Genomic DNA, 16,269 nt, shown 5'->3' with positions numbered 1-16,269 from the left:
TCAACATCGACGTTGAGCTGTTGATAACTGGAGACATATTGCCTGGTCGGTCAAGTCTCGGTTCAAATTCTATCAAGCAGATGGACGTATATGGGTATGGAGACAACCTCATAAATCCATGGACCCTGCATGTCAGCAGGGGACTGTTGAAGCTGGTGAGGCTCTGTAATGGGGTGGGGCGCGTGCAGTTGGAGTGATACGGGACCCCTGATACGTTTAGACACGTCTATGAGAGGTGACACATAAGTAAGCATCCTGTCTGATCGCCTGCATCCATTTATGTCCATTGCGCATTCTGACGCACTTGGAAAATTCCAGCAGGACAATTCGACACCCCACACGTCCATAATTGCTACACAGTACTCAAGTAACATTCTTGTGAGTTCAAAAACTTCCGCTGGCCACCAAACGCCCCAGAGATGAACATTATTGAGCATATCTGCAATGCCTTGCAACGTGCTGTTCAGGACAGATCTCCACCCAACCATACTCTTGCGGATTTAAGGCCAGCCATGCTACATTCATGGTGTCAGTTTTCTCCAGCACAACGTCAGAGATTAGTCGAGTCCATGCCACGTCGTGTTTCTACACTTGTGTGCGCTCGCGGGGGCCTTACACGATATTGCGCAGATGTACCACTTGCTTTGGCTCATCAGTGTATACAGTGTGTGTTTTTCCGTTCAGACATTCGGCTCATCGTTGCGTCCAGGTCGGGTGCCTCATATTACCTGAAAGGCCCTTAAACATCAGTACTTGAAAATATACGACAAATGTAATATATGTAAATCAATTACAAACGATATGTTGTTTAATGCAACTAGCAAATACGACTCTTTGGCGTCATAATTTTTCTATTTATTTTTTCTTTTCTTTTTTTTCTTTTAGGCCTTCAAAAATAATGAAAAGAAACTGTTCATTACTTTTCAAACGTGACTGGAAGCCAGGGCCTTTACTATTGAAACATCTTGCCTTAGCCTTCTGGACATCTTAAAAAATAGCTCCACCACATCTTAGGCGGCAAACCGCCTTAGTTAATGAATGGCGTAAAATCTCCTCCAATACCAACCTTCCAATCCATCAGGATATTGCCCCAAACCTTTCCCGACTAAGATCTAGAAGACCACCATGGAGAACAGCTCAAAACCTTATGGCTACGTCTTACGATGCTATGGATTCATGGAAAAACGAATGGTCTCAGACTGGACTATCCAAGAACTGCAATGAAATATCACCTGGTGGAAACCTACCTGGTATAGACCTGCCAAGAAGAACTTGGGTATACTCAATAGACTCAGAACTGGTCATGACACAAGTGGGGAGATGCTCTGTAGATGGGGCATACGAGACTCACCACAGTGTGACTGTGGACATCCAGAGCAAACGATCCAGCACATCATTCAGAAATGCCCTAAACGTGCGTTTAAAGGATCCATTCGAGAACTTTATGCAGCCTCCCCTGCAGCCGTCGAGTGGATGGAAAACCTAGACATAGAACTTTAAAGAGACTCTATAGATTCCATATTTGTGATTGCTGAATGACCTTATAGCAACAATTTCTATATGATAATTTTATCTTATCTATGACAAGATATCTTATTGTAACAACCTGTGTATTTCTACTTTATCCTTAATTGAATGTCCATAAGACGAGACATTATTTATGTGTTATAATGTATGTTGATTTTATCTTTATCTGTCTGTATGTATTTAAACATGAAACCATTTGTACTTGAAAACCACATACGCTAAATATATATAAATATCTTAAAAAATGAAAGAAAACCCTTAACTAGCACAATATAATACTGGCTCTATATTAATCAAACTATTTTAACTCTGACTGATGAGATTCACTGGAAGAAAGATGACAAATTAGGGAACTTAACAGCGGATAACGAAGATCACGTGCACTTGCGATTTAGCTTTCTGAGGTATGAACGGATGCTAAACGGAATTTCGTGAACATATTTCGTGCATTCATGATATGGAAATTATCATGATATGTAAATTATTGTCGCGTACTACAGCTAACTATCGGAGCGGCACTCTGCACTGGCATACTTCCTGATTATCATGACAGGCCTTCCTCTTTCTCTCTCTCTCTCTCACTCCCACCCTCCTGTCGCTCTCTCTCTCTCTCTCTGTCTCTCTGTCTCTCTGTCTCTTTCTCTCTTTCTCTTCTGATGCTTTCTTTTGTTCATTGTCCTTGAGCAAACATATTCTCTTTGATCAGCATCTCGTATCACTTTTGCGAAATACACAAGGATACATGTTGGTGCTATAGCAAAGCAAAAGCGTTTATCATGATATTGCAAACTTATTTACATGTTGTAGTTACCATACCTGCATATGTGAGCTCATGTTACCTCCATTTTCTACATTAAGGTGTTTCTCACCAAATCATTGCATCCACGGTCTGTATTCTTACTGCTGTAAAACTCTTTTAACAACACAAAAGTGGACTTCCACCAGATGACAGGCGCATCACCTGTGAACAGTACGTTCAAAATAGTGAAGCAAGTCCTGCATCTTCGGTTTCGTGATATCATGTACCTATACCTAACGCGGCATTTTGTTATACAGCCACTTTTGCTGCATAATACTACAGATGTATTTTACGCTAACAACCCTCATTGGTACGACGCTCCATCTTGTCTGGCTAAACCTAATTACTTTGGCACTCCATAGCTACTGGTTATAATCACGCAAATCGTCTCACTACTGGCATCAAATATTAACTACAACAAGCAAATCGTCATTACAAGTAAAATAATTTATATCTTACAAATTAATATCAGGTATGACGTTTTGATTTATTACTTCATTAATACTGAAGACATTTATGAAACATTATGCACATATACCACTGAATGCACCTGAAAAATTATATCATGCATACAGATCGGGACATACAACATCATAAATATGTTTTTTGTTGAAAATTGAGTGCAAATTACCCATGCTATTTTCATTCAGTGCTTGATAGTAGTATTGGGCAAGGCCATTTCTGTATTGTTGCCAGATGTATCCAGATGGTGGCGATGACGTCATCCAATATGGCAGCATGTTGATTTGGCAACCACACATGACGTCATCCAAGATGGCGTCTGTGACGTCATTCAAGACATCGGATTTTGGCGGGAAGATATGTCAATTGGGCTACCTCCACTGACCTAACCCCCTTCCCCTCCCCTCCCCCAGAAAAATGATGGGAGATTCATATTGCAACAGGATGATGCATCACACCTTGGTTAACTCTACTAACCTAAGAAAAATCGTGGGAAGATAGGTCACTTGGGCTACCTTCACTACCGCCACCTCTTTCTAGGATCTGGCGCCAAGTTCGAATTTTGTTTGTAAATTGTCAATTCGCATATTTCTACTACAGTAAGAAAATGACACGAAAGAAAGGGCACTTGAGCTACCTCCACTAAACTAAGTCACCCGACCGCCACCTTGTCCTAGGACCTGGCGCCAAGTTTGAATTTTGGCGGTAAAGAAAGGTCACTTGGGGTTTCTCTACCAACCAAAGAAAATTACGGTAAACAAAGCTCATCTCCACTAACCTAAGGAGGGTCTTTCACTATCTAATTTTACCCTAAGACAGCGAGAATGCTTTGTGACTCCCATATGCAAAGAGATAGATCATAAATTAAGCACTATTCTCGAGGTGTTAGAAATATGTGGAACACTGTCTGGTATACTTTGATGATTTATGTGTTCGAGAATTAATGCTGAATGGATGTACTGCACAGTCATCTATCCACATTCGCAATGATACTCGTAACATGGAGAAGGGGTGGTTTAGCTATGATACTGAAATTGGGGGAACATGCTGTCACATCATTGGCTGGTGTTGAAGTTACTGTAAAATTGTTAAAATTGTTCGCGCTATCAACTGTGATGCTTATTATTACAGTACATCGCATCCGTGCATTCTCGTGCTGTTGGTTACCACATAATGATTTAATGATTGACTGACAGCGCTTGTTTGAACTGGGGAAGGAATTTTGTGGATGGGCGACACCTTCTGGGGGTTGCTAACAGGAAAACAGTGATCATGTACATGAGTGCTAAATGAGGAATCAGTCGAAACGGAACAAAGGGTCATCATCTATTCTATCATTGTGACAGATGAGTTTAAATTTAGAGGTCATCAATCACTTTCATACATCAGTTTAGAAACTCTCCACAATGCAGCCAAACTCTTCCAGTTTCCTTATGTTGTAACTTTCTTTTATTTAAAATCATCCACCATGTGTTGCATGTTATGGTAGCTGCAGTAAAAAAATTATTTACACCATGCCCTATCTAGTTTTCTGTGAGAGGCTGTGAATCAGAGCATCTTAATGTCAGTTTAGGACCTGAGACAGACCTCGAAGTCGTGGCAGAAAGAAAAAGTATGGCAGTGCACAAAGCGTGTTAGAAAACAATGTTTCAAACAAAGACACAGGGTCACAGGGTAAGTCTCTTGCGAGTTACAGTATAGTCTGTGGGATACGGTCATCATCCCACAGTACGAGTGATGAAACCTTAAACTGACCTCTGCAATTGATCAAAAGCTGTATATTTAATAGGATCGTCTAGCATAGGCAGCAGTAGCAGTTTGACAGATAAATTCGATGACGGACTGGGTGTCCTGTTAGGAATACTAGGAACATTGTGGCAACTCTCCCTCTGCGCCAGATCCACATCGCAGCTATGCGGCATCGTGTGAGCAATGGCACCTAGGTGAGTTCTATACCGGGCGAAGTTGTGGAGCTTTTATAGTTCATAAGTTTTCTATGTTGGATGGTGCAGAATAACGATGATAGCATGCTGGGACTGATAGATTTGAATGGACATGGATCTGCTTTGGTCTGTAGTATCTGTATCTATTTCGGAGAAGTACCACATTGCGCGCATTTCCACCGTCCTGTTGCACTAACTCAGGTCGTTCTGTGCTACATGGGTTGTAGAAGGTGATATATATGTCTTTCTCCTACTTCTGCTCATTTCCAACTTATATTGGAACGATCACATACGCTAAGCTGTAGAAATGGGAGCAGTTGCAAGATGCGTAGGGGTTGACTAAAACCATGTTGGAATTTTACTGTAGCAGACAAATTCGAGAAAGGTATCTCGTTTCGAGATATGAGAGTGTCAGAAATATGATTCACTTGTGGGTGTGATCTGACGCAGGTATGTGGTTGAATGGAAAGACTTGATTCCAAATAATGAACATCATTTCTAGCAGATAGTGTAACACTAGAGATCTGAAAAGCAAGTGTACATTTTCTTATGACTTCAATCAGCACATCATCTACAAATACTGTTCATGTTCTTTCTCAATCAGTCATCGCCTATAACTCAGTGGATATAACGCCGAGCCTCTGATATGGTATCGAGTCAGAAAAGTTACAGGTACTATAGAAATATCTAACTGGGGCAGTATGAGGGAGTCGCAAATACCAATTACATACTACGTCCCTTAGCCGAATCACTTTCAAAATTCAGCGACTTTATAATGAGGTTGCATTGTGGGCTACATGTAACTGGAGTGCTGGTCTGATAATATACACTCCAGCGATCACCATCTTGGTATTTGTCCGGATAGAAAAACCACCTCATTCAGAGGTAATGTCATACATCGATTTATAAAGCCAGTATAGTTTTTAACTTGGATACTTGTGTGCACCTGTAGAACCATGACCGCTTGTGATAGTAACATACAATTGTTGTTGGGATCGAGTTTTTTAACATATGGCTCTTTGTAGGACACGGTGGTAACACTCGCAAGAAAAACTTATGAGACATGTCCACCCATGGTTGATCTTCTCTCAACATTATTTCGTATTGCCTGCGATCGGTTATTGACGAAGTATTATACTTAGTAGTAGGGGGTGTGTAATATGTTTGCATTTGAGCATCAATCTTATAATGTATGTGATTGTGTTCCAACATGTGTAAAGGAAATGACTATGTCCAATCGTAAGGAAGGTATAGATTGGATGTGGAGTACTGTGATAGCATGGGAAGAGTATGTCACGTGATAAGAATGGTACTGATATTTCTATTTCCAGAGCCGCAGCCGTTAACAGAGTGTTCAAAAAATGATTCAAATGGCTCTGAGCACTATGGGACTTAACATCTGAGGTCATCAGTTCCCTAGAACTTAGAACTACTGAAACCTAACTAAGCAACCGTAGCAGTTGTGCGGTCAACAGAGTGTATTTCGGATATTTCATTCACTGTTGAATTTCGTTCTGCTGAGACCGCGATCGTAACATTTAGTTGTAAGTACAGGGATGAAATATATATGTGACCGATTTCGTAGGATAAACATTCTACCTGTACGTGCTCGGCCTGCAGCGCCAGTGACCTGTGCTGGGGTGATATACGTTTCCCATTTATGGTAGGAGCTGTCAGACTGGAGATGCCTGTTGGAGTGTAGGAATGAAGATGAATTAACTGTGTTGTCCTCTAGACGACCAAATTGCGAACTAATACTTAGTATGTGTTGGATAGCTTTCGTGATTGCGTGGAAATTTGAGAACATTGACGATGGAGGTGTGTTTGCACTGGATCGTTATTGCCGCCCATGTAATTTGTTTGGTTGACTGCTTCTTCGCATTTCGAAACTTCATTTAGTTGAGAGAAGATCGATTGTGGCGTGTGCATCTAGCGTGTGGAAGACACGTTTGCCGGTTCTCTAGACATGATAAACACCTTAGTTGACCTTGTAAATTATAGGGATGATTTGGGATCTACCACATCACCGACATCGGTATTAGAGAGTGGAAATATCAGTTTCTTCTGTTTGTTTCGAGTTGACGAGTAAATGTCTTCACAGACATGACAAGTTTCTAGTTAGTCAGTAGCTTAAAGCACGCCCCTCCTAGGTAAAGTTTCGGGTTTGTAGAGAAATTTCCAGTCTGTATCTTGGGAATTATGTTGCGCTAGCCATCGGTAAGATGGTGCCTAGTGCTCAATATTAAGAAATACCACAAAAATGGTATCCATGCGAAAAACTACATGTGTTCTTGTAATCTCTGAGTCTGGAGATGTGTGTAGAAAAGCGAGCAAGCAAGGAAGTGGGTTCGGAGCAGAAACGGTAACGTGATTGTGCCGATGGGAAACGATTCCGAATTTGTAGAACAGTTCTGAGAGCGACTTCAGTCCGCTGAGGGTGCTCTGGTCGCGCATTGGGGGTGGATGACTTGTGATCGTCGGCTGCAGAAAAATACCTAGTGCTGAGAGGAATATATATACGTTACTGTCCATCTTCGTGATATATCTAAGAATGATGTAAAAGGGATGATTGTGTTTGGTACAGGATATGAATTTTGTGTTTACTACATCGAAATGGTACATGGTGATATATTGCTGGGTTGGGGATAGGTTTTATGCACTAATATTCAAGCCACTGTCCTCAGTGGGAGAGCAGTGTAATTGAGTAGGGGTCTTTCCGTATTTGATGTTATGTAGCGTATGCGGTGATATATTGATGGGTCACAGGTCGGTTTCAAGTTCTAATATTCAAGCTCCTGTCCTCAGTGGGAGAGCAGTGTAAACGAGTAAGAGCGTTTCTGAATTTGATGATATGTATGGTATTTTGTAAGATTTAATTTCCAATGCAATATGGCGATCTGTGTAAAGTAACCACTGAAAGTCTCGTCTGCAGGAGGAAAAAAGGCGGATGGTGCTTTGATACTTGTGACATCAGTAATTCGGCGGGTAAATTCGATAAGAACCATCATAATGCTAGATTCATTCACATCCTTTGTTCTGCAATGTAGGAGACTCTACATAGCGGAGGGAACGTTTGTGTGTGTTAAAAGCAGGAAGGGTTAGATGTGATGGACAGGGTACCACATTAGGTCCACAAAGAAGACTGCATTCGACATTATTCTGCGCTATTTTCGTAAACAGGTTCTGTTAGGGCAAGAATTTCATTCAGACACCAAGAAAGCGAGTGTTAACTATTTCTGGGACACTATACAATTTCCGAGAAGTTGATACGGTTCTTATTTTTATATAGTCACGTAACATCAGTATAACATTGACAGCCTTGTTAGGTGCACTTGCGACAGTTTGTAACTATGCCCGAGAACTTCACAGTGTTCGTCAGTCACGATGGACAATTAAGCACAGTTAGACGTGTCTCTCATGTTGCGCTAGGAACAATGCGCCCTGTGCTACTCTGCCATCAACGGTGAAGACACATGGCGCCCAGAGGCCTCTAGCATATGGGACCAGCATAAGCATGCCTTGGAGTTCTGTGATGTCACTATAACACTGACTGTATACTCGAAAATAGAAACAACTTTCATCTGCGTCCAGCAGCAGATCGTGGCTGTGAAGGTGCGCACATCCCTTGAGCATCAGTGCTCCTGCATGGTCACATCAGCGACGATGCCAAGGTGAACATGTATTTTGAGAGAAATTTCTCAGGTATCAAGTTTGAAAGGGATGTCACCACCTGAAGCTTGGGGACGGCTGTGCATGGTTTGACAGCTGATGGGCGCATCACTTCGCTGGTGCTGTCTGTAGCTTACGGTGCGGTCTAGTGGACACTGTGTCGTAGAGAGTGCTTGTGCTTATTGACTGCTTGTCTATTGCATTATTTTGCGAGCAGGTCTGTAGGCTGTGCTATGCGTTATTTGGACAGCTTATGAGTTAATTTCGTGTCTGCACATCAGTGTACTGCATTATTTAGGATGAGTTTGCATGTCTGTGCTGAAATTATTTCGGTAAATTAGGAGCTGTTTGTATGTCTGTAGAGCATTATTTAGAAGTAGTTTACAGGTCTGCAGGCTGTGTATTTTGACCCCAAGCACATCAGAGCGAGTGTTTCGTGTCAGTGTGATAAATATGATCCATCCCTAAATAAAATGTTCCAAAATAAATAGAGTACACTCCTTTCTTACTCTCCCCAGCAACCCAGTGCAGGCTGAGTTGTTTTTGCGCCATTTTCCCCCTCCACACCACCATCTTGGATTATATCACAGGAGGGATGACAGTACCCTCTGGAGGCAGTGCTGTGTACTAGGTCAAATGGACACTAGATCTCGTGGTGGAGCGGTTGCCTACAAAATAAAGATTCATTTCCAGGACAGCCAGAGTCCTTTTCCCGTCATTTCCCCCACCATATTCGATTATGTAACGAAATGGACGACAGCGCTCTCTGGTGTGGTACTATGTACTAGGTCTAGACCTCATGGTGAACGCAGTGTTTGCCTCCATCTTGGATAACGGTACTTGCATCATCAGCTGACGTTATGGCTGCCATCTTCGATTACATCATGGAACAGACAACAGCACCCTCTGGTGGTGGCACTGTGTAGTAGGTCAGTTGGAGTGTGGACCTTGTGGTGAACGCAGTGGATGGTGGTGGTGCCTCTAATTGTTTAAATAAAGACTGGTGCATGATTTTGACAGTTGATGATTAGCAAACATGTTTGCAGAGTCTTTTAGATGGATTATTATTTTCACAATTTACAAGTTGTTTGACTCTCTGGACGTAAAGCTATTGCATTATTTACATGTGTTTTGCATGTATTTAGGCTGTGCAATGCATTATTTAGACAGTTTTACAATTAGCAAGTGTGTGTGTATAGCATTATACATGTGTTATTTAGGAGTGGTTTGCAGGTCTGTATGCTGTGTGGCATGTCAGAGCGTGTGTTCTGTATCACTGTGATAAATATACTCCATCTCTAAGTAAACTGTTCCAAAATAAATAAAGTACACTCTTTCCTCTCTCCAGCAGCCCAGTACAGGCTGTCGCCTTTTCCCACCAATCCCTAGAAAGAGGTGGCATTTGGGTGACTTAGATCAGCGGAGGTAAGCTTTGTTTCCTGCAATTTTCTTAGGTTGGTAAGGAACCACAAGTGACCTTTCTTTACTGCCAAAATTCAACTCTGAACTGTATTGTGCTACCCTCAGGAAATTGAAGAAACAACATCAGGATGCTCATCACCACAAAACTGCAAACGATATTCTCCTTCTCCGTAACAGTACAAGGACTCAAAATTTCCGCGCAACCAAAAGGAACTCACAACACTTCAGTGTTTCTTCTCATCCACCCTCCAAATTCCATCTGTTTGGCCCAATGTAGGATGCACTCTGGCACTCTGCGTGAAGTAGTATGTGGATGATGGGGAGGTTACTGATGCAGGAAGATGTTGGTTGTGGAGCCACGCGTGTATACAGGCCCTTCCACTGAGGTGGCATGAGGCCACCATACTGAAAGAAATTATATTGAACACTACGATTTTTGTAGCCAAAAGAGGGAAGAATAATATGGTGTATTGAGATCAAGAATAGAAAAACTGTTTTCAGAAACAAAGTAATGCATTACTTATTAAATGTCCCTTCTGTAGTTATTACATAACTTTCAATCTTTGTGGCACTCTGATATTGTAATTTATAATATTGGAAGCTAAGATCGCTTGATTTGAAAAAGTTTATTTCAAGACTAGTTTTTGACAGTACCCATCCGTCATCCTCAGATCCTCAGATTTCCCAAAAACATAATGGCAAATCATCTCATCGATATACTGCCAAATTTCTCCAAATAAAGTAATAAAGCTATATACCGGTTTGCTTTATGTATTTTACAAACAAATGCGGAACTATTATTATAACTGAGCGTGTTCTCAGAACGTCGACTGAATCATGTATAATTATATTTCTGGGTGTTCTGAGAATCTCAGGATGACAGCTATTTATTGTCGAGTCTGGTGATGAAATAAACTATTTCACATAGAGCGATCTTGGCTTTTACTATTATAAACTATAATTACTAGTCTGTAAATGATGTATATATTGATGTAATGCCTTTCAGCACACCGTCCACAGTCACCAACAGAAATATCTGGACTTAGACCCTGAATACTGTAAACAGTAACGGCCCTGTAGAGCTTCCTTGGACCTCAAGCTATACGTTTGGAGCTATATCTGCTAGCACGTGCTGCAGCCAGACTTCTGGTCCGCTACTCGACACGCTCTACTTTCTTCACTGAAGTACAGTGCTGGGCTGTACCGAAGGCGAGGGACACGGCGTTCACCTGGGCACCGTGTTCTTCGGCGCTCTGGATCTCACGGACTATCATAGCGAGATGAATGTCGCTGCATCTATGTTTGCGGAATCCGTATTAATTTCTATAGGAGGGGTTCCTGATGCACAAGATGGACGTAACACGTGACCGTAAAACATGCCCCACAATTGTACGACGAAATAACATCAGTGATATAGGCCTACAACTACGTGTGTTTTCTTGAAAACCAGATTGACCTGCCCTTTTTTTTAGCCAAATAGTACCTTTAATTGCTCCAGCGACCTGCGATGGGCGGCTGTTAGAAGAGGAACTATCGTCTGTGCCTAACTTGTCGACTGAATGTGTTCCCGTGTTTGATTTCTGTTCTAGAAGTATAAAAAATTTTCATGCAGTAAAGATATCCCTCGGTTCCTTCCGATATGTAACTTCTCACCACTCTGCGCGGTTTTAAGAAATTGATCCAATGGGGAAGCTTATATTGAAACAGAGCGATTATATAAAACTAGAAAAGTTAAATTGGTTTACTGCTTCTCGAATTCTCTATTTGTTAGTAAGTTGGTAACACTAGAAATGGTTGGAGAAACAGCAACATGATGCAAAAAAGGTTCAAAAATTCGGAGTTAAGCGTTGCACGTTGAATACAGAAGCAAAATTATTCGTACAGAGCCTTTCGGCAACATGTAGATCGAATCGATAAGTACGGGAATGACAAAATTGTACGGCGCGCCCTATGAATTTCACCGGGAAACATCGTTGTCATCGCGTGCTTCCCTTTATCTTCAAACAATCAATAGCAAGGGAGATATCTGTCTACAGCGGTCTGAAAGGAAAAATGCGTGAACTGCAAAGAATATGGGTTGTTTCAGGACGAACCTTCGGTCGACACGCAGAAGTCATCAATGTCATTGTTCGCTTTAGCTTGACTAGTACAATGATCTGTCGTAGAAAAGATAGCATGCAGGCAATACGACAGCATAGTAATTGGCTCAACTCGAAACTTCGCTATCGCTCGTCGGGTTTGAGCTGTGATTTACTGGCGTGGCGAGTGACATACTTGTGCGGAGCGATGTTTTGTTTTGCTTAGTCGTGCTAGTAGTGTCAGCGTAAGCCATGCTTGTAATTTGAATTGTGTTCATAGAGAGCGTTGCAAATTATGATGGTATGGGCACGATATTGAATCCACAAGTTTTGTTAACAGAAAATAATAAGTTTACGCTTCTCCCTGCCACGATCTAACATATATAGTCACGACACTCACTGCTGAGAAAATTGTTACCATCTCAAAGTTTGTGCAGCTCTAGCGCCCAAGAGGCGTCAAAGCAGCCGTAAAATTATAGTTAGTTTTAATCATTTTTCTGGTTAATTAGCTAAATAATTACTAAATTATTATAAGACATGAATGATCATGAGATATATGTAAAAACGACCGAATCTCCTTGATTCAGTGGCATAAGCTACAACATAATTATAAAGAAATACTTTCGAATATGTGTATAATTGTAGCTTACTCCACTGAAAACAAGACCATACAAACACACATTTCATGCATGAGAATAATTTTTTTTTGTCTGTTCGTAATATGACAGACACTTTCCTTGAGAAGTAATAACATTTTATGGAACCTAATGTTCTGCACGGTCTTACACTACATCGACTTTTTAACACATAAATATCTTTGTAAATGTTTACTTTAGTAGATGTGTTGATGATTCTTGCCATTTGTGGTTCAGATGTAGCACCAATTGTGGAGTTTGTTTCTTCTGTGTTGCGAAATAGTTTTATTGCTATTTTTTCTTTTATTATCACATGTGTGTGCGTTGTTTTCTACAGCTACAGTTGTGTTAGCTTGTCTGCTACATTAAAATAATGTTGGTGTTGCATTCCATACTGGTTTCCTTCGTTCCATATTCATTCATTTGACTGGAAGTGTAGCGAAGAAAACTTACGTTTTTGAGCAAATATACGACGCCCTTCTGCAAAAGGTCAGGTCTGCTGTCGTTTGCTAGCACTTTTTAGGTTCTTAAGGAACACGACATTCTCAAGTAAATATATTTAGGTTAGAAGAAAGTCGTAAATAAACTGTTCTGTGACATAGCGATTTACACCTACTACGGTTGATAAAAACATAAAAAATGGCAAATACACTGCTTTCTTCTTCTTGTTGCTGCAATTTATTGCGGTACAGACGATCCTGTTCGTAAAAAACATTCTACAGACCAATATAAACAGTTAAGATTAACTTTCACTTTCACAAAATCTCGGTGAACTCTACAGTATAACTTCCTGGGCGCTTGGGGCGCTGCAATCGCGGTGGACAACAGAAAAGAGGTGGATTGTCGCGACTGTATATGTTCGACTGTGACTCTGCTTAAATTCCCAATCAGCCAGAGCTTAAACATTATCTTTGATCTTATTATTATTATCTTAGTAACGAGAGTAAGCAATGATTAACAACATATGTGTACTTGGAATTACTTGTAAATGCATCTTCCTGTCGGATTTTTTTCTTCTCAGTTTATTTAATGAACATTGATCGTAATACCACTCAAGTAAGAAAAGGTGATATTTCGATGATTATGAAATGCGTAAGTCTGCAAATACTTAATTCTAAATAATAATTGGCTATTTTAAGGTAAGTGTAAAACATGTGATACTAATAACTGAAAGTGATCTATAAGGGTGTACCATAATTACCTGTGTTGGACAGCTGATAACACGGTAAAGAGCGATACAATGAAGTAATTCGCCATTTCCAGGTCCAGATTAGGGCGTACAACTCCCCTCTAATAGATTTTGCTGTTTTAAATTGCGCTGTGATGGTGAAGCCATGTTTTCGATACCGCGTTTTGTCCATTGCTTTGAGCAGTGAGGTTCTGTGTGACGTCTTGAGTTTAGGATGCGAAGGATGTGTGCGGTATGGCCTTAGTGACTGGTGTAAACTGTATATGCTGTTTATTCCAAAGAAGAAGTCATGTATGAATGCCGATTGGTGGAATCAGACCATGTTCCAATCCCCAAATGTCTGGCTGTTTCTTTCCGTATGTGGCACGAGTTCCGAGGGTAAGACTAGGCAGGAAACGAAGGGCAGGGCTTAAATTGTTGCGAGAGAAATGGTTTGTGATGGTTTTTACCATGCTTCCCACAAATATTTAGTTGTTTTTTGAATTCGGTACGTCTGTCGACTGAGATGTTAAGTACGAACCTAGGAACACAGCTTAGATTGTTACGAGAGAAACAAGTAGTGAAAGTATTTATAAACTTATTCTTAAAGATTTTTTTTTTCTAATGTGGCGCCGTGCAGACGCGGCACATTCGAAATGGATTACTTTTGTAAGAGACATGTTGCAGGCGGTTGCTGAGTCTTTGTGGTGGACGTTTAGGTTTGTGTTTCGGTTTATAGTAATGGTGCAATTGAATGAGAACGAGTCTTTAGTAGTTACTGGTTACCTAATTGTTTCTGGTTTCTGAACTGTTGCTTTTAGTTTACAGTTTGCCTTTCTAGAGTGAAAGTTGCGTGTTTGTGTGGAGTTCTGCCTTGGAGTTGTGTTTAAATAACTCGTTGTTTGCAGTGTGGTTTGTGTTTGTGTGTGTGTTTTGGGGCCACTTTGATTAAACATTTTTGGAAGGTGACCATCAACGGCCCTCACGTAATGTATAAAATGTTTTACCATCAGCTGCTTTCATTTTAAACTGATATATCTCGACTGGATTCAGTCATCGACCGACTTCACAGATAAGGGTTAAAATGGTTTAAGCCACAATGTAACATTTGTCATTACTTATATATTGGGTAGAACGTGTCAGATTTATCAAAAAAAAGACAAAGAACTATCAGAAGCAATACAAATGAATACAGAGTAGTACTGGACTATGATTGGTAAGAACTTTTTATGAGTTTTTTTGTTTAGTGCGAGATCGTCGTTTGTTTATGGAATGGATATTTATTCGAAATGAGGTTCTTAGATTTGTGTTTGGTTAGTTTTATTTGAGGGGAGTGGGGTGGGGGGGAGGGAGGGGAGTTATGAAACCGATGTCTTCATTGGCGCTGTATAAATATACTGAATTTCGTTATCCTTGTTAGCTTTGTTAGTGGGGGATTGTCTGCATCACTGTCTTCGTTTCAGCTATGTATGTCATGTGAAATTTCCAATATTGATCATAATGGATTTCCTTTTTTGGCGTGGGGTGGTGGAGGGGGGAGGTGGTAACAATGTCATCGTTTGAGCTACATAGGTCTAGAAATACATTCTATTCAAGTTATGTGTTTCTTATACTTTTTGTTGGGTTTATTCTGGAGGAATTCGTGAGAGTTACTTTTCTATTATGTGACTCTCTTGGAGTGATGTTGGTCTTATTGTAATATTTTTTGTTTGCCCCGCCCAGAACTCCCTAATTCCCGTGGTTGTCCCATTAGTTTCATTTCATTAAGTGACTGAAATATTTCACATCTTCCTGATGTTCGTTTGCGACCATAATGGTCTATCTTGTGGTAGTAATCTTGAAGCATGCCAGAGGCCTGCTATTAAATCTGTGGTTGTCATAATAAATAAAGTACGCTTTATATCCCCGATATAACGTCATAGGTCAAAGTAGACGTGTGGAATCGGAACGTGCGCTAATCACAAATGTTGTTCTTGTTACCACGTTCCTTCAATTTCAGCGACTTTTGGCCCTATGTATTAGCATCAATTTTTGGCTTTCTGTATTGGTATCACTTTCCGCTCTTTGTGCTGGTGACTAGCTTTTCAGATGAGCTATATACGTCGACTGATGTTTCAGGAAAAGTTTAGAATAGGACCAGTGCCGTACTTATGTGTCTCGTGCAGGAATGTTGCCAGTGCTTCCCGTGGTGTTCTATGGGAGAAAAAGAAGGCGTGTCAGCTGTTCATGTTACACAGCCAATGAGAGACCAGCAGGCAGACAACGTGTTTCGAAGTAATACTTTTGGAAGAAAGGGTGAAACATTGTTATAAAAGTGGATTATAGATTTATTTGCTCGTTGAGTCGTAGCTATTTAAACTGTGCCAGTATCTGCAAACCAAGGACAGCGTCACAACTGATTATATACAAGAAAATGTAGTGAAATATTTCTGTGCTTCCTATTGCTACGCAATGGATCTGTGTGAGCACACTCAGTAAGTGGATCAATGTTTTTTAATTGAGTCATGGGAGGAACTGTGTGGATCATTGTTTTTGTTTCTTTTCTTTTTTCTTTTGGATCAAGGAA

This window comes from Schistocerca nitens, chromosome 6 (assembly GCF_023898315.1).
Source record: "Schistocerca nitens isolate TAMUIC-IGC-003100 chromosome 6, iqSchNite1.1, whole genome shotgun sequence".
Classification (NCBI taxonomy): domain Eukaryota; kingdom Metazoa; phylum Arthropoda; class Insecta; order Orthoptera; family Acrididae; genus Schistocerca; species Schistocerca nitens.
The sequence above is the reverse complement of the archived record's forward strand: the minus strand, read 5'-3'. Positions refer to the sequence as shown.